This window comes from Elephantulus edwardii, unplaced genomic scaffold (assembly GCF_000299155.1).
Source record: "Elephantulus edwardii isolate Elephantulus edwardi_28Jun2011 unplaced genomic scaffold, EleEdw1.0 scaffold00262, whole genome shotgun sequence".
NCBI lineage: Eukaryota > Metazoa > Chordata > Mammalia > Macroscelidea > Macroscelididae > Elephantulus > Elephantulus edwardii.
The window spans coordinates 2,390,408-2,398,956 of record NW_006400012.1 but is presented as its reverse complement, the minus strand read 5'-3'; the positions used below and the strand labels follow the sequence as shown (position 1 = coordinate 2,398,956).

At 42.6% G+C, this 8,549-nt stretch overlaps 1 pseudogene; it reads left to right on the top strand.

The window, feature by feature from the left end:
* Nucleotides 1-6,198: 6,198 nt before the first annotated feature.
* On the top strand, nt 6,199-7,885 carry LOC102852062 (annotated as a pseudogene).
* Nucleotides 7,886-8,549: the final 664 nt, after the last annotated feature.

Genomic DNA, 8,549 nt, shown 5'->3' with positions numbered 1-8,549 from the left:
AAATTAAAATATTTTAAAAAATTAACTCATAATAATTGAAAGCACATTAGCTTAAGGAAGTCACTACAATGCCAAAGATAGGAATTCATAATGATTATCTTACTTCTGTAGTGATATAGACAGGAGTCAGTCATCAGAACAGAGCAGGGAAACACTGCATGGTTCAAAATTGTGAAGGGTGTATGCCAGGAATGTGTTCTATCTTCATAACTTTTCAATATAATATATATGCAGAAGTAATTACCCAGGAGGCTAGGTTCTAGGAGAAGAAATGTGGCATCAGGATTGGAGGAAGAATCATCAACAATCTGTGTTATGCAGATGACACAAATGCTACTTGCTGAAACTGAGGGGAACCTGAAGTGCTTGCTGCAGAAGGTCAAGGACTGTATAAGAAATATGGATTGAAGCTCAATATCATGAAAACAAAGATTCTCTCCACTGGGCTGATCGGCAGCATCATCATAGATGGTGAAGACATTGAGACTGTTGACAGCTTTAGTTTGCTTGGCTCCACAATTAAGTCTTGGTACCAGCAGCTAGGAAATGAAAGACATATTGTGTTGGGAAAATCTGCTGTCAGAGACCACTCCAAAGTACTGAAGAACAATGATATCAGTCTAGAGATGAAGGTTCACCTGATACAGGCCATGGTCTTTGAAATCAGTTGCTATGCATCAGAGAGCTAGACAATGACTAGCAATGATAGAAGGAGAATTGATGCCTTTGAGCTGTGTTGCTGGTGAAGAGTAGAAAATATACTGTGGACTACTAGGAAAACAACCAAGTTTGTGCTGGAGAGGGTTAAACCAGGTTGTTCTTTGGAGGCAAGGATACTGATGAAGCTTCATCTGACATATTTTGGACATGTTACAAGGAGGGACCAGTCTTTGGAGAAGGACATCATGCTTGGGAAGGTGGAGGGACAGCACAGTAGAGGAAGACCTTCAATGAAATAGATTTATTCAGCGATTGGGGTAATGGGGGTGGTGTATCAGAGGCAATAAGATTGGTACAGGATAGAGCAGGATTTAGGGATGTTGTACATAGGGTCACTATGAAACGCAGGTGACTTGATGGCACGTAATGACAGCAACCTTACTGATGAAGAAATCAAAGTTTAGACATTAGTGATTCTTTCAGGCTTACAGCCCCACTAAACTGAACTTGCTACTAGAGTGAAATCCAGGTTCTAGAAAAAAACTCTGCCCCCGGTCACATTGTCCTTAGGTCTTTTTTGTTATTATTATTATTTTAATAATTTCAATGAACGTTTACAGAGATTTTGGATTTCCATTCACTCATTGCTGCATTTTTCTCCCTGCCCACACTCCTCTCCTCCAGTTTGCTCTTCTCTTTGAAAAGTAAAAGAAAAATTCTTTCATTGGTATACAATCCCCCCTCCCCTGAGTACTCCCTCGAGTACACTCCACTATGCAACCTTCATTCTGGACTCTTACCATAACCGTAATACCCAATCATATATCACTTTTAAACAGTTCTCTCCCTCATCCGTTTCAATGGTCTTGACGTCTTGTCCTTAGCACTTTTGTTTGAAGAGGCTGCAGTGTGCCTCATCCTAAACTGTGATGAGGTCAACACAGGGTTCTGTCTGCTAATTCTAAATCTGAGGAGGAAACATTTCTATCAAGAAAGAACTATAGTTCTTTCTAGCTGAAACCCAGAGCTAACTTTTTGGAAAAGGATGCTAATCTGAAGAAATTAGAATCATTTCAGAAATAGAAAACTCTCAAGCATCTCTGTATTAAAGTATTATGCTAACTCCTAACCAACTGCCAAATGGCTTAATAAAAAGGTTTATTTCTTGTTCATGTCTGTGGACAATGTATGTGATGTGAGCACAATGTATGTGAGCTGGGGTGAACATGGGAGCACACATGAGGAAAGCAGCTTTGTTCCACATAGGCAGGGACCGCCAAAAGGCTTATGGTGAAAGGGAGAAAGGTAAAAAGCCTCTCATCTAATGGTTTTCCCATTCCCTAGAACATTATGGTCTTCCACTGGTTCTTCTATGTCAAGCAGGTCAAGGAAGAAAGAAACAGTAAGAATAACTAGGAAAGTTTTATTAGAAGGAAGCTTGTTATTGTTACTATGTACAATAGCCCTAAACCCTGCTCTATCCGCCAACCTTATTGTCTCTGACACACCTACCCCCATTACCCCAGTCACTGAATCAGTCCATCTCTTCGAGGGTCTTCCTCTCTTGTGCTATCCCTCCACCCTCCCAAGTAAGTCGTCTCCCTCCAAGAACTGGTCCTTCCTTGCAACATGCCCAAAGTAGGTCAGATGAAACCTCAGAATCCTTGCCTCCAAAGAGCAGCTTGATTTCACCCTCTCTAGGATGAACATCAAAGGCATCAATTCTTCTTCTATCCTCCTTGGTCATTGTCCAACTCTCTGATGCATAACAAGTGATTGCAAGACCATGCTCTGTAGCAGACAAACCTTATTCTCCAGAGAGACACCATTGCTCTTCAGTACTTTGGAGAGGTCCCTAACAGCAGACTTTCCCATGGCAATACACCTTTTAATTTTCTGGCTACTGGTGCCAAAGTGTTGACTGTGGAGCCAAGCAAACTAAAGCTGTGAACAATCTCAATCTCTTCACCATCCATCCTGATGCTGCCAATTGGCCCAGTGGTGAGAATCTTTGTTTTCTTGACATTGAGCCTCAATCCATATTGGAGGCTGCAGTCCTTGGCCCTCTGCAGCAAGCGCTTCAGGTCCTCCTCAGTTTCAGCAAGCAGGGTTGTGTCATCTGCATAACGCAGATTGTTGATAGGTCTTCCACAAATCTTGACCCTACTTCTCCTCATAGAGGATAGCCTCCCTGATAATCTGTTCTGCATATAGGTTGAAAAGGTATGGAGATAGGACGCATCCCTGTTATATGCCCTTCCCAATTATGAACCATGCAGTGTTTCCTTGCTCTGTTCTGACAACTGCCTCCTGGTCCAAGCATAGGCTTCGCATTAGAACGATCAAGTGTTCTGGGATTCCCATTCTTCTCAGAGTCAGCCACAAGGAGGATAGAAGGAGAATTGATGCCTTTGAGCTGTGGTGCTGGAGAAGAGTATTGAGAATACCATGGACTGCTAGGAAAACAAACAGATTTGTCCTGGAAAGGGTTAAACCAGATGGTTCCTTGGAGGCAAGGATTCTGAGGCTCCGTCTAACATACTTTGGACATGTTGTAAGGAGAGATGGGTCCTTGGAGAAGGACATCATGCTTGGTAGGGTTGAGGGACTGCACAGGAGGGGAAGGCCCTCTATGAGGTGGATTGATACAATGACTGGGGTAATCAGGATGGGAGTGTCGGAGACAGTGCAATTGGCACAGGACACAGCAGAATTTAGGGCTGTTGTACATAGGGTTGCTTTGAGTCGCAAGTGACTCGATGGCACATAACAACAACAACAACAGGATGAACCTATTTGTTCTCCTGGCAGTCCATGGTATATTCAATATTTTTCACAAGCACCACAGCCCAAAGGCATTAATTCTCCTATCATCCCTAGTCATTTTCCAGCTCTCTGACACATAGTTAGCAACTGTGAAGACTCTGACCTGGATCAGGCACACCTTAGTCTCCAGACTGACATTGTTGCTCTTCAGTACTCTGGAGAGGTCCCTGACAGCTGACTTGCCCAAATCAATTCATCTTTTGATTTCCTGGCTGGTGGTACCAAGAATGTTTATTGTGGAGCCAAGCAAACTAAAGCTGTTGACAATCTCAGTCTCTTCACCACCTATCTTAATGCTTAGTGGTGAGAATCATTTTCTTGATGTTGAACTTCAATCCATATTGAAGGCTGTAGTCCTTGACATTCTGCAGCAAGCGCTTCAGGTCCTCCTGTTTCAGCAAGCAGCATTTGTGTCATCTGCATAACGTAGATTGTTGATGAGTCTTCCTCCAATCCTGATGCCACATTCCTCCTCATAGAGCCAAACCTCCCGGATGATCTTTTCTCCATATAGATTGAAAAGGTATGGAAACAGGATACATCCCTGGTGTATGCCCTTCCCAATTCTGAACCATGAAGTGTCTCCTTGCACTGTTCTGACCACTGCCTCCTGGTCCAAGTATAGGTTTCACATAAACACAATCGAATGTTCTGGAATACTCATACTTCTCAGAGTCAGCCACAGTTTGTTGTGATTCACACAAACACCTTTGCATAGTCAATGAAACACATATAGACATTCTTCTGGTACTCCCTGCTTTCAGCCAAGATCCATCTAACATTAGCTATAATATCCCCAGAACCACAGCCTTTTCTAAATCCAATCTGCACATCTGGCAGTTCTCTCAGTTGATGTACTCCTGCTCTAATAATTTTTGGATAATTTTCAGTAGAATCTTGCTTGCATGTGAAATTAATGATATTCTTTGATAATTTCCACAGTCTGTCAGATCACCTATCTTTGGAATGGGAATACACATAGATCTCTTCCAGTCAGTTGGCAGGTGGTTGTTCTCCAGATTTCTTGGCACAACTTAGTGAGCATATCCAGGGCAGTGTCTGTTGAAATATGTAAATTGGTATGCTGACAATTCCTGGAACCTTGTGTTTTCCCGGTTCTTCCAGCAACTTGAACTTCTTCCTTCATCACCACAGGCTCTTGCTCATATGTTGTTTCATGACATTCTTCTATGGCAGCCAATTCCTTTTGGTACTGTGACCCTGTATACTCCTTCCATCTTCTTTTAATGCTCCTTGGGTCATTTCATATTCTGCTCAAAGCATCCTTAGGTATTGCCACTCATGGCTTGAATTTGTTCTTCTATTCCTTCAGCTTAAGAAATGATGAGTGACTTTGGCCCTTTTGATTTTCTGACTCCAGCACTTCGCACATTTCATTATAATACTTTGCTTTGTCTTCCCAAGCTGCCTTTTGAAATCTCTGTTCAGCTCCTTAATTTCTTCTCTTTGCTTTGGCTTCTTGGTGCACTTAGACATGATATATTATCACTTTCTCCACACTTCACTGACTCTGAACTAAATAACAACTAAAGCATCATCTAATTCAGTGAAGACTAGGTGATGTAATCTCTCTGGGTAACCAGGAGGAAAAGGAAATGAGATTTGATAAACATATAGCTCTGTTCTATGTTATTAAACACATATTTATTATATAATATCACAATTACTTGAAGAGTTAGTGGTGATACAAAATGCTACCATAAAGAGGCACAAATACCAAATTATACTAAGATACAAATACTGTGAAACTGAAAAATACAGAAATATATAGAAATGAAAGTATTCTTAAAAGAGATACATAAATATATAAATGTTAAATGATATAATGATTCAAATGCCGAGTGATGTAACAATAAATGACACAAATACCAAACATCTGCATATGAGATGGAAAGAACTTCTTAGCTGCAGGGATCTCTATATGCTCTGCTCAAGAGCTGCTTTCAGGATTAGTCTGACTGAAGAGATGGACTAGATATTGTGCTCAAAAATGTAAAGAGAATGGTTCCCTCCTCAGCTGAGAAAGGCCAGCACAAGTCTTCAGAGTTTTTACTAAAGTTTTATGTCTAACTGGGTCAGGCTTGTTTTCCAAAAGAATCTAACCCTAAAACATTTTATCTACCACTCATTAAATAAAAAAACTGATGAACATAATAACAGACCTACAATTCTGAGGTCAAAATTAGGTGCCTATGAGGGCATATGCCTAATGGTGAAATAGAATGCTTACACTAGAGGTCAAGGATCATGCTATCCCCAGATCCTAAAGCAAAGCAATGGTGGCCCAATTCTGGACTGTGATCAGGTGGTTAAATGCCAAAAAGGACTTTGAGGTTGGCCCAGGTGAGCTTAGTGACACATAATTCCTGATCCCAACAGGACCTGATTGGCCAGATTTTTCTTAGAGTTGTGCTATCTTCTCTTCCGCGATTCTCTCACAAATCTAAATAACAAGCAAACTATATATTTACTAATATATTCAAACCTCCACTATGCTTTCGTTTTCTTAATTTTGTACAATCAATGATTTATTCATTGCAAATAACTTTTAATTTTTTTATTTTTAAAAATTTATTATTATTTGCTTCTGGGCACTGCTGCGAGGCTGAGACCACAGTCCATCTGCTGGGTGGCTGGCCCAGCCAAGGAACGTTAGTGGAGGCGGCCCAGCGTGTAGGCCAGGAGGCGACCATGGCCGACAACTTCAATTCATAGGAGCAGAGGAGCTGGTACTGGGGGCGGTTGAGCTGGCAGGAGGCGGTGTCGCTGTTGCAGGGCCAGCAGCACTGGGTGTTCCCAGTGAGGTGTGGGACTATGTGCTCAGCGTGCCCCACTCCATCATCAACAGCAGGGTGCCGTTGTCACCTGCCCAGCCTCTGCCTGGAGTGAGCCCCTCTGAATAGGAGATAAAGAATTTTATTTAAAAAAAAAAAAAGAATTTGATTCAGTGCTGTCCCTCATCTGTTTCAAAGCAATATGAATGAGTATTCTTGTCATGTGTTGGCTGGAGTTTCCCGACTAAAACAAGGCTGGAAGCAGGAGCAGCATCCACTTCCGAAATGGCTTGCCTCTGGAAACTCTATGTACTGAACAGTGCTCAGGCTGTTTGTTTATAGGGTCGATATGAGTTGTCTATGACTCCACAGCACCTAACAACAATAACGATGACAACGACAAAGAGAGAGCTACGTTGGCCTAGAGGAAAAGAAGTTATGCTACCAAGCCGAAGGTGGGTGATTTTCATCTGTGGCCCTCGGCCGGGTTAAAATTATTTTTGTGTCAAACATTCTTCTAGGTGGTATAGCATTGGGCTGTGCATTGCTATACAGAGGTAACTTGTGGTTGCTGTGATGCTGAAGACTGTGACGGTGATGTGCCAGTCGTGGTTCCCGACTAAAACAAGCCTGGAAGCAGGAGCAGCACCCACTTCCGAAATGGCTTGCTTCCGGAAACTCTATGTACGAACAGTGCTCAGGCCATTCTCAGGCCGTTCATTCATAGGGTCGCTATGAGTTGTCTACAACTCGACAGCACCAAACAACAACAACATTCTTGTCATTACAAAAGTTCAGAGTGAATGCTGCATAGTGGAGTGGACTTGGGGGGAGGGACTGTGTAACAATGAAAGAATTTTTATTTTTCTTTTTGCGGAGAAGAGTGGATTGGGGGGACAGGGAGAAAAGTGCAACAGTGAATGACTGGAAACCTAAGTCTCTGTAAACTTTCATTAAAATTAATTTTAAAAAAAGAATTTGATTCATTGCCTGCTTTACTGGAATTCTACAAAATACACTATTTGGACACTACAACACTGATAGAACCAGTTTCCAGATCCAGGCAGGGTAGTGGAGAGATTCTCAGGCAGGAGGAGGCAGAGTATGTGCAAGCCCTCTTTGGCTTTAATGGGAATTATAAGATTTCCCTTTTAAGAAAGGAGACATCCTGAAAACCCGGGATAAGCCTGAAGAGCAGAGGTGTAATTCAGAGGACAGAGAAGGCAAGAGGGGATGATTCCAGGCCCTTACATCCAGAAGTATAGACCTTCCTCTGCCCAGTATCAACTCTGATTGGAGGGAACCAGGAGGGGTCCCACCCACAGCCACTGGGTGTGGGCCAGAGCCAGAGCCCTATGCCCAACCAGCGTCAACACTACACTCCCAAACCTCCAGAATGGGCCCATTTATGCCAGGGTTATCCAGAAGCAAGTCCCTAATGCCTACGACAAGACAGCCTTGGCTTTGGAAGTTGGTGAGCTGGTAAAGGTTATGAAGTTTAATGTGAGTGGTCAGTGGGAAGGGGAGTGTAATGGCAAACGAGGTCACTTCACATTCACACATGTGGGCTGGATCAACCGAATCCCGATGAGGGCTTCCACTGAGTATAGCTCAACAAAGAGTTTTGCTAACATATGGGAACAATTCTTCTCCCTCAACCCCAGACATATGTGAACAATATTGCCCCCACCCCACCCGTACTATCATCTATACAGTTTTCTTACAGACGTCAAGAGAAGTCTAGATTATATAAGTCTTCTGTTACCTATGATCTTTTTTAGACTGAACTAATCTTGTTCACCATATTCAGGGTACGAAACTGGAGGGCTGTGTGTTCACATCTAAATTGGCAATTTTAGGTGGTCATGGCTGTGCCCGTGTATATCTATCATAAGGTAATGGTATTTTGCCTTCTTTTTTTTTTATTTTATTGGGAAAAACATGTTGGGGGTACAAGGAGGTGAGGGTTGGGAGCAGAAGGGTGAGGATGGGCAGGGATGAAACTTGCAGGGGTGAAGTTGCAGGGCTGCACAATTTGGTTGGGGGGGGGGAGCAGGTGAAGGAAATGAAAAGGATCTAGTGGGGACCAGATGCTACAGGGGAATGGTAAGCATAGTTCAATGGTGATTAAACCAATGTCTTATTGATTTGGGAACTGGACACAGACTTTCTGCTTCTTCATGCTGAACAGGGGTTGCTGTGAAGGGGGAAAGGGAGCAAACTTTACCACCTTACTGGTGGTCTTGGATTAAAGCTGCTTGCCTTCTT